This window comes from Dendropsophus ebraccatus, chromosome 6 (genome assembly GCF_027789765.1).
Source record: "Dendropsophus ebraccatus isolate aDenEbr1 chromosome 6, aDenEbr1.pat, whole genome shotgun sequence".
NCBI lineage: Eukaryota > Metazoa > Chordata > Amphibia > Anura > Hylidae > Dendropsophus > Dendropsophus ebraccatus.
This window is the reverse complement of record NC_091459.1, coordinates 48412127-48426102: the sequence shown is the minus strand read 5'-3', so window position 1 is coordinate 48426102 and position 13976 is coordinate 48412127. Positions and strand designations below refer to the sequence as shown.

The 13976-nt window shown below is 49.1% G+C and overlaps 1 pseudogene; it reads left to right on the top strand.

The window, feature by feature from the left end:
• The first annotated feature begins 12209 nt into the window (after positions 1–12209).
• Positions 12210–12332, top strand: LOC138796097 (U2 spliceosomal RNA; annotated as a pseudogene).
• Positions 12333–13976: the final 1644 nt, after the last annotated feature.

The following is a 13976-nucleotide window of genomic DNA, read 5'->3' as shown; positions in this document are numbered from 1 at the left end:
CGGGCTCCTTTCCACGGGATCTGCCAGACAGACATTTTAGGCTTCTTGCTCCAGCAACATCCTCATCTATACATCCCCCATATAGAATAGCCCCCCTGCATCCCCCCTATATAGAATAGCCCTGTGCATCCCCGCATATAGAATAGCCCCCCTGTGCATTCCCCCATATAGAATAGCCCCCCTGCATCCCCTCATATAGAATAGCCCCCCCCCCGCGGTACTTCCCCTCCATATAGAATAGCCGCCCCGCTGCACATATTTCCATATAGAATAGCCCCCCCATGGTACTTCCCCCCCATATAGAATAACCTACTGCTGATGTACATCCCCCCATAGAGAATAGCCCCCCTGCTGTACATGTACATCTCTCCCATATAGAATAGCCCCCCTGCTGTACATCCCCCCCTTATAGAATAGTTTCCCATTGTACATCCCTTCTTATAGAATAGCCCCCCCCTGCTTTGCATGTACATCCCCCATATAGAAACCCCCCGTGCATTCCCCCCTATAGAATAGCCCTCCTGTGCTACCCCCCTTATATAGAATAGCCCCCCTGCATCCTCCCATATAGAATAGCCCCCTGCATCCCCCCATATAGAATAGCCCCCTGCATCCCCCCATATAGAATAGCCCCCCTGCATCCCCCCATATAGAATAGCCCCCTGCATCCCCCATATAGAATAGCCCCCTGCATCCCCCTCCCATATAGAATAGCCCCCTGCATCCCCCCCATATAGAATAGCCCCCTGTGCATTCCCCCATATAGAATAGCCCCCCTGCATCCCCCCATATAGAATAGCCCCCTGCATCCCCCTCCCATATAGAATAGCCCCCTGCATCCCCCTCCCATATAGAATAGCCCCCTGCATCCCCCCCATATAGAATAGCCCCCTGTGCATTCCCCCATATAGAATAGCCTCCTGCATCCCCCCATATAGAATAGCCCCCCTGTGCATCCCCCCATATAGAATAGCCCCCTGTGCATTCCCCCATATAGAATAGCCTCCTGCATCCCCCCATGTAGAATAGCCCCCCATTCATCCCCCCCATATAGAATAGCCCCCTGCATCCCCTCATATAGAATACCCCCCCCCCGCCCCCACGGTACTTCCACTCCATATAGAATCGCCTCCTGCATCCCCCCATATAGAATAGCCCCCCATGCATCCCCTCCATATAGAATAGCCTCCTGCATCCCCCCATATAGAATAGCCCCCCATGCATCCCCCCCCATATAGAATAGCCTCCTGCATCCCCCATATAGAATAGCCCCCCATGCATCCCCCCCATATAGAATAGCCCCCTGCATCCCCTCCCATATAGAATAACCCCCCCTGCATCCTCACATATAGAATAGCCCCCCCTGCATCCCTCCCATATAGAATAGCCCCCCTGCATCCTCCCATATAGAATAGCCCCCCATGCATCCCCCCCATATAGAATAGCCCCCCTGCATCCCCCATATAGAATAGCCCCCCTGCACCCCCCATATAGAATAGCCCCCCTGCACCCCCCATATAGAATAGCCCCCCTGCATCCCCCCATATAGAATAGCCCCCCCTGCACCTCCCCCATATAGAATAGCCCCCTGCACCTCCCCCATATAGAATAGCTCCCCCTGCATCCCCCCCATATAGAATAGCCCCCTGCATCCCCTCCCATATAGAATAGCCCCCCTGCATCCTCCCATATAGAATAGCCCCCCTGCATCCCTCCCATATAGAATAGCCCCCCTGCATCCTCCCATATAGAATAGTCCCCTGCATCCCCCCCATATAGAATAGCCCCCCTGCATCCCCCCCATATAGAATAGCCCCCCTGCATCCCCCCCATATAGAATAGCCCCCTGTGCATTCTTCCATATAGAATAGCCTCCTGCATCCCCCCATATAGAATAGCCCCCTGCATCCCCTCATATAGAATAGCCCCCCCCCGCCCCCCACGGTACTTCCCCTCCATATAGAATAGCCTCCTGCATCCCCCCATATAGAATAGTCCCCCTGCATCCTCCCATATAGAATAGCACCCTGCACCCCCCCATATAGAATAGCCCCCTGCATCCCCTCCCATATAGAATAGCCCCCCCTGCATCCTCCCATATAGAATAGCCCCCCTGCATCCTCCCATATAGAATAGCCCCCCTGCATCCCCCCATATAGAATAGCCCCCCTGCATCCCCCCCATATAGAATAGCCCCCTGTGCATTCTTCCATATAGAATAGCCTCCTGCATCCCCCCATATAGAATAGCCCCCTGCATCCCCTCATATAGAATAGTCCCCCCCCCGCCCCCACGGTACTTCCCCTCCATATAGAATAGCCTCCTGCATCCCCCCCATATAGAATAGCCCCCTGCATCCCCTCCCATATAGAATAGCCCCCCCTGCATCCTCCCATATAGAATAGCCCCCCTGCATTCCTACCATATAGAATAGCCCCCCCTGTGCATCCCCCTTATAGAATAGCCTCCTGCATCCCCCATATAGAATAGCCCCCCCTGCATCCTCCCATATAGAATAGCCCCCCTGCATCCCTACCATATAGAATAGCCCCCCTGTGCATCCCCCCTTATAGAATAGCCTCCTGCATCCCCCATATAGAATAGCCCCCCTGCATCCTCCCATATAGAATAGCCCCCTGCATCCTCCCATATAGAATAGCCTCCTGCATCGTCCTCATATAGAATAGCCCCCCTGCACCTCCCCCATATAGAATAGCCCCCCTGCACCTCCCCCATATAGAATAGCCCCCCTGCATCCTCCCATATAGAATAGCCCCCTGTTTATTCCCCCAGAATAGAATAGCCCCCTGCATCCCCGCCATATAGAATAGCCCCCCCTGCACCTCCCCCATATAGAATAGCCCACCCCCTGCATCCCCCATATAGAATAGCCCCCCTGCACCTCCCCCATATAGAATAGCCCCCCCTGCACCTCCCCCATATAGAATAGCCCCCCCTGCACCTCCCCCACATAGAATAGCCCCCCTGCACCTCCCCCATATAGAATAGCCCCCCCTGCACCTCCCCCATATAGTATAGCCCCCCTGCATCCCCCATAGAGAATAGCCCCCCCTGCACCTCCCCCATATAGAATAGCCCCCCCTGCACCTCCCCCATATAGAATAGCCCCCCCCCTGCTTCACCCCATACAGATTAGACCCCCTGAATCCCCCTTCCCCCCTTCCATCTCCCCTGCATTTCTGGCCACATGTGAGAGGGTTAAAAAAAAACAAAAAAAAAAACATTCTCACCTCACCTCGCTCCTCAGCAGCTCCTCAGTCTTGATCTTCGGTCCACGGCAGCGGCTCCTCTTCTCTCTCTCCTCCAGGTCCTCAGCGGCGCGTCAGGGAAATGACGTCACCGCTGGGGGCCTGGTGGAGGTGGCTGCAGACGTGCCTGCGCGTGGCACGTCTGCGGCCTAGGCATTTGGGGTAGGATCAGGCGGGGCGGAGACACACCACCGCAGCCCCCTCCCGCCACCACAGCCCGCCCACCTCGGCCCGGCTGGCCCGCCCCTGCCTGCTCCTCCAACCAACGAGGGGCCGCCGCAGTCAGCCGCATCGGCCCCACGCTCCTGCTCCATGTTGATTGGAGGAGCACGTCAGGAGCGGGCAGGGGCGGGCCGAGCGGCTGGGCATAGAAAAGCGGGCTGCGGTGGCGGGCCGCAGCGGTGATTTTTGTTTTTTAATTATTATGTAGACGGAGCGGCCCACGGACTGGTAATCCGGCCAGCCCAGAGGGCATTAGCCCGGCTTGCCAGATTACCAGTCCGGGCCTTCCCCTAGGTGAAGTCCTGCCACTAAGGTTTTCTTTCTCTTCATATTTTCTCTTGCCACCTGTGCCTTGAGCGTGGGAAACACACACCTACATACTCATTCACACTCACATTCCTTCCTCTGTCTTGTTGTCCTGGTCCTCTTTGTTCATTCAGCCACATCTACCTCAACTTGTGGTAGTAGGGAGGTATGCAGTGTCCCAGAACAGCCCTCTTATCCTCACATTTTTATTATGACCGGTTCTGTTCTGGAAAGCTATGGTCCACTGCAAACTGTGTGTATTGTGTCACCCCCCCCCCCTGCAGTATTCAGGTCTGCTATTCCATTCATTTCTTGTATGCATATTCAGTTATCAGTGCCTAATGGTATTATGTCGCCCCCCCAGTGTTCAAGTATGGTAATTCTCATGTATATTTCTCTGTATGTGCCTAATGGTGTGATAATGCAATGGCTGGATGTCATGTGACTGTGCCCTGTTGCCATGGTACCCCCAATGGTCATCGAGTTTGGGTGGGGTTACCATGCGACTTCCTGTTTTGTTCTCCACCTTCAGGGAACAAGTTCTGTGTCTGTTCTCTCTCCCTGCTAAGAGAGAGGCCTGCGAGTGCTCTGCTGCTCCAGTCCACTGGCTGTGTTCAAGTCTCAAGATTCTCATCTGTGTGTCGATTCTTCAGTCATTCCTCTCATCATCTTCTCTAATCATCAACAGCAGGTAATTAGTTCAAGTCTCATTCCACCCAGCATCCCATCTTCAGTTTCACTACTACTCCTATCATTCAGCACGCTACTCTTACAGCCTATTGCAGCATCACCCATTGCTCTGCTGTATTCAAGTTTGCCTTATACCCGGTTGCATACGGAGAGACTGTTGCTACTAGTTACCACCGTTACAATGAATATACAACTACCGTTGTTTCTGAACCTTGGCATTGGTGTGATAATTGGTGCCCTGACTAAGGACAACGAAGAATCGCATGCCTAGTCTCCGCTCGGTCAGGAGCCCGGTTTCCAGCTGTGATCCCTCGTGCCTAAACCGTGACAACCATCTAGCTAGCAGCTGCCCCGGTTCCTGCCCGCAACAGCAGCCTCTCAGCAGAGTGGCCCCTAGGGGCCCGGGCATCGCACGCCCGCATCAGAGCTCCGCGGCCGTAAAGATCATCCGGCCGTTACTTAAGCACCGAACAACCGGGTGTTCACGTAGCCAGCCCCCCTTAGCCTCATATAGTAGCCAGCCCTCCCCCATAGTCTCATATAGTAGGTAGCCCTCCCCCATAATCTCATATAGTAGCCAGCCCTCCACTGTATTCTCATATAATAGCCAGCCCTCTGCCATAGTCTGTTATATAGTAGCCAGCCCTCACCCATTGTCTCTTATATAGTAGCAAGCCCTCCCCAGTAGTCTCATATAGTAGCCAGCCCTCCCCCATAGTCTCTTATATAGTAGCCAGCCCTCCCCCATAGTCTCATATACTTGCCAGCCCTCCCCCATAGTTTTTTTTATATAGTAGCCAGCCCTCCTCCATAGTCTCTTAAAAAGTAGCCAGCCTTCCTCAGTAGTCTCATATAGTAGCCAGCCCTCCCGCATAGTCTCTTATATAATAACCATCCCTCCCCATAGTCTCATATATTAGCCAGCCCTTCCCCCTAGTCTCCTATATAGTAGCTATGGCGGGCTAGATGTAATTCAAACTCTGAATTGCCTGGTGGACCAAAATGATGGTACTGAAATGATAGTATCTTATATACTAGCCAGCCCTCCCCAATACTCTCATATAGTAGAGAGCCCTCGCCAATAGTCTCATATAGTAGCCAGCCCTCCCCAGTAGTCTCATATAGTAGCCAGCACTCCCCGATAGTCTCTTATATAGTAGCCAGCCCTCCCATAGTCTCTTATAAAGTAGCCAGCCCTCCCCCATAGTTTCTTCTATAGTAGCCAGCCTTCCCCCGTAGTGTCTTATATAGTAGCCAGCCCTCCCAATAGAGTCTTATATAGTAGCCAGCCCCCCATAGTCTCATATAGTAGTCAGCCCTCCCCCATAGTCTCATATAGTAGTCAGCCCTCCCCCATAGTCTCATATAGTAGCCAGCCCTCCCCCATAGTCTCATATAGTAGCCAGCCCTCCACTGTATTCCCATATAATAGCCAGCCCTCTGCCATAGTCTGTTATATAGTAGCCAGCCCTCACCCATAGTCTCTTATATAGTAGCCAGCCCTCCCAATAGTGTTTTATATAGTAGCCAGCCCCCCATAGCCTCATATAGTAGCCAGCCCTCCCCCATAGTCTCATATAGTAGGTAGCCCTTCCCCATAATCTCATATAGTAGCCAGCCCTCCACTGTATTCTCATATAATAGCCAGCCCTCTGCCATAGTCTGTTATATAGTAGCCAGCCCTCACCCATTGTCTCTTATATAGTAGCCAGCCCTCCCCAGTAGTCTCATATAGTAGCCAGCCCTCCCCCATAGTCTCTTATATAGTAGCAAGCCCTCCCCCACAATATCATATACTTGCCAGCCCTCCCTCATAGTTTTTTATATAGTAGCCAGCCCTCCTCCATAGTCTCTTAAAAAGTAGCCAGCCTTCCTCAGTAGTCTCACATAGTAGCCAGCCCTCCCGCATAGTCTCTTATATAATAACCAGCCCTCTCCATAGTCTCATATACTTGCCAGCCCTCCCCCACAGTCTCATATACTTGCCAGCCCTCCCCCATAGTTTCTTATATAATAGCCAGTCATCCTCTATAGTCTCTTAAAAAGTAGCCAGCCTTCCTCAGTAGTCTCATATAGTAGCCAGCCCTCCCGCATAGTCTCTTATATAATAACCAGCCCTCCCCATAGTCTCATATATTAGCCAGCCCTTCCCCCTAGTCTCTTATATAGTAGTTATGGCGGGCCAGATGTAATTCAAACTCTGAATTGCCTGGTGGGCCAAAAATGATGGCACTGCGGGCCAGAGTTTGACATGACTGATATAGACCGATGGATAAACAGAGAGACAGATGCAGGTAGACAGAACGAGGCAGGAAGACAGACAGGCACGCAGGCAGACAGAGACAGGAACACAGAGGCAGGCAGAGACAGACTCTCAATAATAATAATAAGAATGATAAATCTGTTTGTATCAGTTTAACCCCTTAGTGACCGCCCTGCTGCCTTTTCACGGCGGCAACTAATGGGCTTTATTCCGATGCGTACGCCTTTTAACGGCATATCAATCTGAACAAACTGCCGCCCGGCAGCGACAGCAGTGCGGCGGATCAGCGGTCAGTGTGACCGCTGACCCCCTCCTGTAACTGCCCGAAGCGGAGGATTCTCTGCTCTGGACAGTTTAACCCGTTAAATACGGTTCAGGGAAGAAAAAGAGTGCTGCACCTCACACCTATGGCTGATACTAGTACCTCTCGGCTGCATAAAAAACATCAGAATTCTGTATGTGAATTGATCAAGCCACACTGCCCCATGTACCTCGTGCAGGTATCTGATACACATGGGTCCCTACACTAAGTCCACACTGTGCCGGTCAGTGACCACCACCCCCGCAGGCGTGCACAGTCAGGGAAGGGAGGCCATGGAACGGCCCTGTAACCCCCATGCCACAGGACCAGTCCCAAAAATGCCACACCAAAACCCAGCCAGCACCACCGGCGGAGGAAGCTGCCCCCAAACAGCACAAGTCTGGATAAGGTATTGCACTCACCATAGCTATTAAAGATAGAATGGGACAGACAGGAGGGATTAAAACCATGAGCACTCAGGTGTCTCCTGCTAATTGCGGTCATGTGGGTCTCACCAGGAGGAGTGCAAAACACGGAGAAAAGAGAGAAACAAAATACGGTTCAGGGAAGAAAAAGAGTGCTGCACCTCACACCTATGGCTGATACTAGTACCTCTCGGCTGCATAAAAAACATCAGAATTCTGTATGTGAATTGATCAAGCCACACTGCCCCATGTACCTCGTGCAGGTATCTGATACACATGGGTCCCTACACTAAGTCCACACTGTGCCGGTCAGTGACCACCACCCCCGCAGGCGTGCACAGTCAGGGAAGGGAGGCCATGGAACGGCCCTGTAACCCCCATGCCACAGGACCAGTCCCAAAAATGCCACACCAAAACCCAGCCAGCACCACCGGCGGAGGAAGCTGCCCCCAAACAGCACAAGTCTGGATAAGGTATTGCACTAACCATAGCTATCAAAGATAGAATGGGACAGACAGGAGGGATTAAAACCATGAGCACTCAGGTGTCTCCTGCTAATTGCGGTCATGTGGGTCTCACCAGGAGGAGTGCAAAACACGGAGAAAAGAGAGAAACAAAATACGGTTCAGGGAAGAAAAAGAGTGCTGCACCTCACACCTATGGCTGATACTAGTACCTCTCGGCTGCATAAAAAACATCAGAATTCTGTATGTGAATTGATCAAGCCACACTGCCCCATGTACCTCGTGCAGGTATCTGATACACATGGGTCCCTACACTAACCCGTTAAATGCCGCTGTCAAAGCATGCCAGCGGCTTCTAACGGGTTCCAGTGTGTACCGGACGGCGCCGCACGTCCACTTACGTGATCGGAGGTCCTGCGGCGCCGTCCGGTCCCCCTGACGTCTCCATGGTAACTCCGGGAGCCTAATGAAGGCCCCCGGGCTTACCATGGATAAGCCATACTGCTGACAGGGGTGGCTGTGCTACTGCCTGTCAGCAGGATGGTCCCATTATACAATACACTGTACTGCAGAAGCAGTGCAGTGTATTGTATTAGTGATTAAAGTGTTACACTAGTGTGCAGTAAGGTACATTAGTGTAAAAAAGTTAAAAAAGTGCACCAAACAGAATCCCCCCAGCCCCCCCCCATAATAAAAATGCATTACATTCCCCATACACTATAAAACATTACATAAAAGTGATCAAAAACACAAATCCTATACATATTTGGTATCCCTACGTCCGTAACGACCCAATCTATAAAACAATATCAATAATTATATCGCATGACACACACTGTAAAAAAATAAATAAAAAAACAGTACCAGAATAGCTGTATTTTATCAATCTGCTTTAGAAAATACGTCATAAAAGAGATCAAAAAGTCAAATACATATAAAACTTGGTATCAATAGAAACTACAGATCTTCCCGCATAATATAAGCCCAAAACCAGCTCTGTCGCTCAAAAGATAAGAACGCTATGGATCTTGCAATGTGGTGACAGTTTTTGTGGGTTTTGGCTAGGAAGATAGTTTCTATTGCGCCAAAGTGGTAATAGTTAAAACCTACACAAATGTGGTATCACCGTAACCGTAGTAACCCAGAGAATACATGTATTATGTTATTAGTGACCGCTGATATGAATTTTTACGGCGATCACTAATGGGCTCTTTTCTGCTGCCATCAGCTCTTTATGGCGATGGCGCAGAATAGTGCAGCAGCGCCGGTAAGGCTCGCAGCCCCCTCTTCTCAGCTACCGGAGGTGGGCTCAGTCCCCGCACCGGCGATCGCCGTTATTACCAGTATAACGGTGGCCACCGGTAACAGGCATTGCATGCTTTCATGTCCTCTCACTGTTAATCCACAGTGAGAGGAGATGAATGTCCCCCCCCCCCGTCCCCCCCGGAATAACCTTAGTGTTCACAGTGATTAATTCCTTAGGGTACAAACACACTTGCCGCATCTGCAGCGAGTTCGCAGCGAGACTCGCTGGGGATCCCAGCCCTGTGTACTCAATGGCAGCCATTGAGCACACATGGCTGGGATCCTCAGCGAGTCTCGCTGTGAATACGCAGCCAGAAACTCGCTGCGGATACAGCAAGTGTGTTTGTACCCTTAAAAAAAGATCAAACTCTCATTCTCTCCACTACCAGAGGTGGCGGAGAGCATGGGGCAATGATCAGGGACTAGCCGATGTGGTCCTGGTACAAGTGATCAGCGGTATATACTATATACCACTGATCACTTGTTCCAAATGCTGCCGGCACTTTTTGTCCCGTCACCAAAAATCATTGGTAACAGGATAAAAAGTCAAGTGCCCCGGATTACCTGTAACCACCTCGCATTACCTGTAACCACCCTAGATTATCTGTAACCACCCCGCATTACCTGTAACCACCCCAGATTACCTGTAACCACTCCGCATTACCTGTAACCACCCCAGATTGCCTGTCACCACCCCAGATTATGAATAACCACTCCAGTTTACCTGTAACCGCTCAGATTACCCGTAACCACCCCAGATAGCCAGTAAACACCCCCAGATTGCCTGTAACCACCCCAGATTGCCACAGGCTACCCATAACCACTACAGATTGCCCGTAACCACCCCAGATTGCCCATAAACACCCCAGATTGCCTGTCACTCCTCCCCCAGATTGACCATCACCACCCCAGTTTGCCTGTGCCCCCCCCAGATTGCCTGTCACCAACTCAGATAGCCAGTAAACACCCCCAGATTGTCCGTTACCACCCCATATAGCCAGTAAACACCCCTAGATAGTCGGTAAACACCCCCAGATTGTCACTTACCACCCCAGACAGCCAGTAAACACCCCCAGACAGCCAGTAAACACCCCCAGACAGCCAGTAAACACCCCTAGATAACCAGTAAACACCCCCCAGATTGCCCATAACCACCCCAGATAGCCAGTAAACACCCCCAGATTGCCCATAAACACCCCAGATTGCCACAGACTGCTCGTACCACCCCAAATTGCCCGTCACCACCCCAGATAGCAAGTAAACACTCCCAGGTTGCCCGTCACCACCCTAGATTACCTGTAATCTCATTTTTAAAAATTTTTTTTAGCAACTGCGCTATTCTAATAACTGATACTAGCTGCGGTTTTGCACCAGCAAAATGACGCATCTTCCCTTCTGAGCCCCGCTGCGTGCCCATACAGTGGTTTATGCCCACATATGAGGTACCGTTGTACTCAGGAGAACCTGCTTTACAAATTTTGCAGTGCATTTTCTCTCCTGTTTCTCGTGAAATTGAGAAATTTCAAACTAAACAAACATATTATTGAAAAAATTAATTTTTTTTTCATTTTTACTTTCTAATTTTTAATCCTTTCCTCTAATACCTGTGGGGTCAAAATGCTCACTGCACCCCAAGATGACTTCTTTGAGGGGTTCCCTTTCCAAAATGGGGTGACTTTTGGGGGGTTTCTCTTCTGCGGACACTACAGGGGCTCTGCAAACGCACCCGGCGCTCAGAAACTTCTTCAGCAAAATCTGCATTGAAAAGGCTAATTGGCGCTCCCTTCCTTTTGAGGCCTGCTGTGTGCCCATACAATGGTTTATGCCCACATATGGGGTACCTTTCTACTCGGAAGAAGCTGCGTTACAGATTTTGGGGTGCCTTTTCTCTCCTGTTCCTTGTGAAATTGAGAAATTTCAAACTAAACATACATATTATTGGAAAAATTCTAGTTTTTCATTTTTACTGTCTAATTTTGAATACTTTCCTCTAATACATGTGGGGTCAAAATGCTCACTGCACCCCAAGACGTATTCTTTGAGGGGTTAACGTCCCAAAATGGGCTGACTTATGGGGGGGTTTTACTCTGCTGGCACTGCAGGGGCACTGCAAATGCACCTGGCACCTGAAAACTTGTACAGCAAAATCTGCACTGAAAATGCTAATTGGCGCCCCTTCCCTTTTGAGCCCCGCTGTGTGCCCATACAGTGGTTTACGCCCCCATATGGGGTACCATTGTACTCAGGAGGACCTGCGTTACAAATTTTTTTGCTTTTTCTCTCCTGTTGCTTGTGAAAATTAGATACTTTAATCTGAACGAACATATTATTTGAAATGTCTATTTTCCATTTTTTTCCGGCCTAATTGTGAATACTTTCCGCCAGCCCCTGTAGGGTTAAAATGCTCATTATACCCCTAGATTAATTCCTTAGGGTGTGTAGTTTCCAAAATGGGGTCATTTATGGGGATGTTAAGTAAACAAGCCTCCTAAACACACTTAAAAAAAGAACTGGTCCCTAAAAAAATTAGTTTTGGAAATTTCATGAAAAATTGGTAATTTGCTGATACATTTCTAAGCCCTGTAACACCCAAGAAAAGTAAAATATGTTTACGAAATAATTCCGGAATAAAGAGGACATATTGGTAATGTGACCTAGTAACTAATTTATGTGATACGACTTTCTTTTTTTAGAAGCAGAGAATTTCAAAGTTTGTAAAGTGCAAATTTTTCAAATTTTTCATGATATTTTTATGTTTTTCACAAAAAACACAAAAGATAGTGACCAAATTTTGCCACTAATATAAAATACCATATGTTACAAAAAAACTATATCAGAATCGCTAGCATATGTTAAAGCATCACTGAGCTATAAGCGCAAGTGAGACAGGTCAGATTTTGAAAAATGAGCCTGGTCATCAAGGCTCAAATAGTCTTGGTCCCTAAGGGGACGTATCAGATATTAACCCCTATCTGGGGACCATATATTGAATGGATTTTTAGAACAGGGAGATGGTAAAAGAGCTTGCTGTGTCCTCTCCAGGCACTGACCTGGTATTGCAATGCTTCCAGGTTCAGTTCACCCCCTAAATGTGTTGCCTAAAACAGAATTCCTCAAGGGTGCACAGCCGCACCTGAAACAGCATTGCAACAAACACGCCCCAAGTGGGGTGTGCAGCTGCACCCCAGGATTTAAGGCTTGGCATTGCTAATAAAAGTTTGTTTGGTTAGGCCCTCTTCACACGTCTGTGTCAGTTTTTACTGTCAGGAAATCCTGATCAGGAGGCCTCAAATGTCATCAGGAAAGTAGCGAAAATTATTATGTTAATTTGTTTTCCCTGAGACCCATTGGCATCACAACGTATGGGGTTAAATCGCCTCTGCGAGCCCCTGGGACGAAGGAATTTTAATGAATATAATTAGCATAAGCTTTTAATCCCCTCCTACCGATGTATAAATAGGCCCCGCCTCCCCTCCTCATTGGTCAAATAACAAGCACCCAATAAGGGAGGGAGCCTTGTGATGCCAATGAGTCTCAGGGAAAACAAATTAACATAATTTTCTCTTCCCTATCGTCCCATTGGCATCACAACGTATGGGGAACTAGCAAGAAATCCCCAAGGGTGGGTTACTCCAGGGCAGCGGCACTGAGCACTGATCTGGCGAAGGCTGTTCTGGCCTCAAACTTAGTGTTTAATCTGTAATGTCTCACAAATGTGGACAAAGACGACCAAGACACAGCTTGGCAAATGTTCTCCAAGGGTACAGAAGACCTTTCAGCCCAGCTGGAAGCAGCCGCTCTTGTGGAGTGTGCCTTCGTAAATTCTGGAGGAGACTTGTCTGCCGATGAATAACACAATCCAATTGTATCACAAATCCAACGCGATATAGAAGGCTTTGAAGCTTTCTTCCCCTTATTTTTGCCAGAAAATAAGATAAGCAGATTTTCATCCTTACTCCAATCTGCTACTCTAGACAAATACATTTTAATTGTTCTAGAGACGTCTAGGAGCGATAGATCAACCTCATCCTGGGACTGGCTTGTTGGAGAAAATACTGGAATGACCACCTGGTCATTAAGATTCACAAATTAAGGTACCTTAGGTAGGAACCCTGGCAGGAATCTAAGGGTCACCTTGTCCTCTGCAAACACAACATAAGGGGGAGATGATCCAAGTGCTTGAAGTTCCCCTACACGCTTGGTCGATGTTACGGCTAACAGCAAAGCACACTTAAAAGTAAGAAATTTTAGGTCTATCTCCTCCAATGGCTCAAATGGAGGGAGACAAAGGTGTCTCAAAACAAACAAAAGGACCCATGGATCCACCTGTTTAGTTATCCTAGGCCTTAACCTTGTTATGGCCTTAACAAAAAATTTTACTTCCAGAAACTGTCTACAGTTTAAATGTGCTGACAGGGCTGCAATCTGGACCTTGATGGACCCTGGCATCAATCCTTTGTCAAAACCTTCCTGAAGAAACTCCAACACTTGAGGAGTAGAAGGATTCTGACTATCAATTTGCCTTGTAGAACACCATGATTGAAAAATATTCCATATACGGCCATATGATTTGTTTGTGGCAGTACTACGAGCGTGAGCGAGTGTGTTTAATACTTTTTCAGAAAATTGTTCTGATCCTAATATGATCCCCTCAGTCTCCATGCCGTGAGGCTGAGACTGGCTAGGTCCTGGCAAAGGTGATGTCCTTGCAAAATCAGATCCGGATTCAAT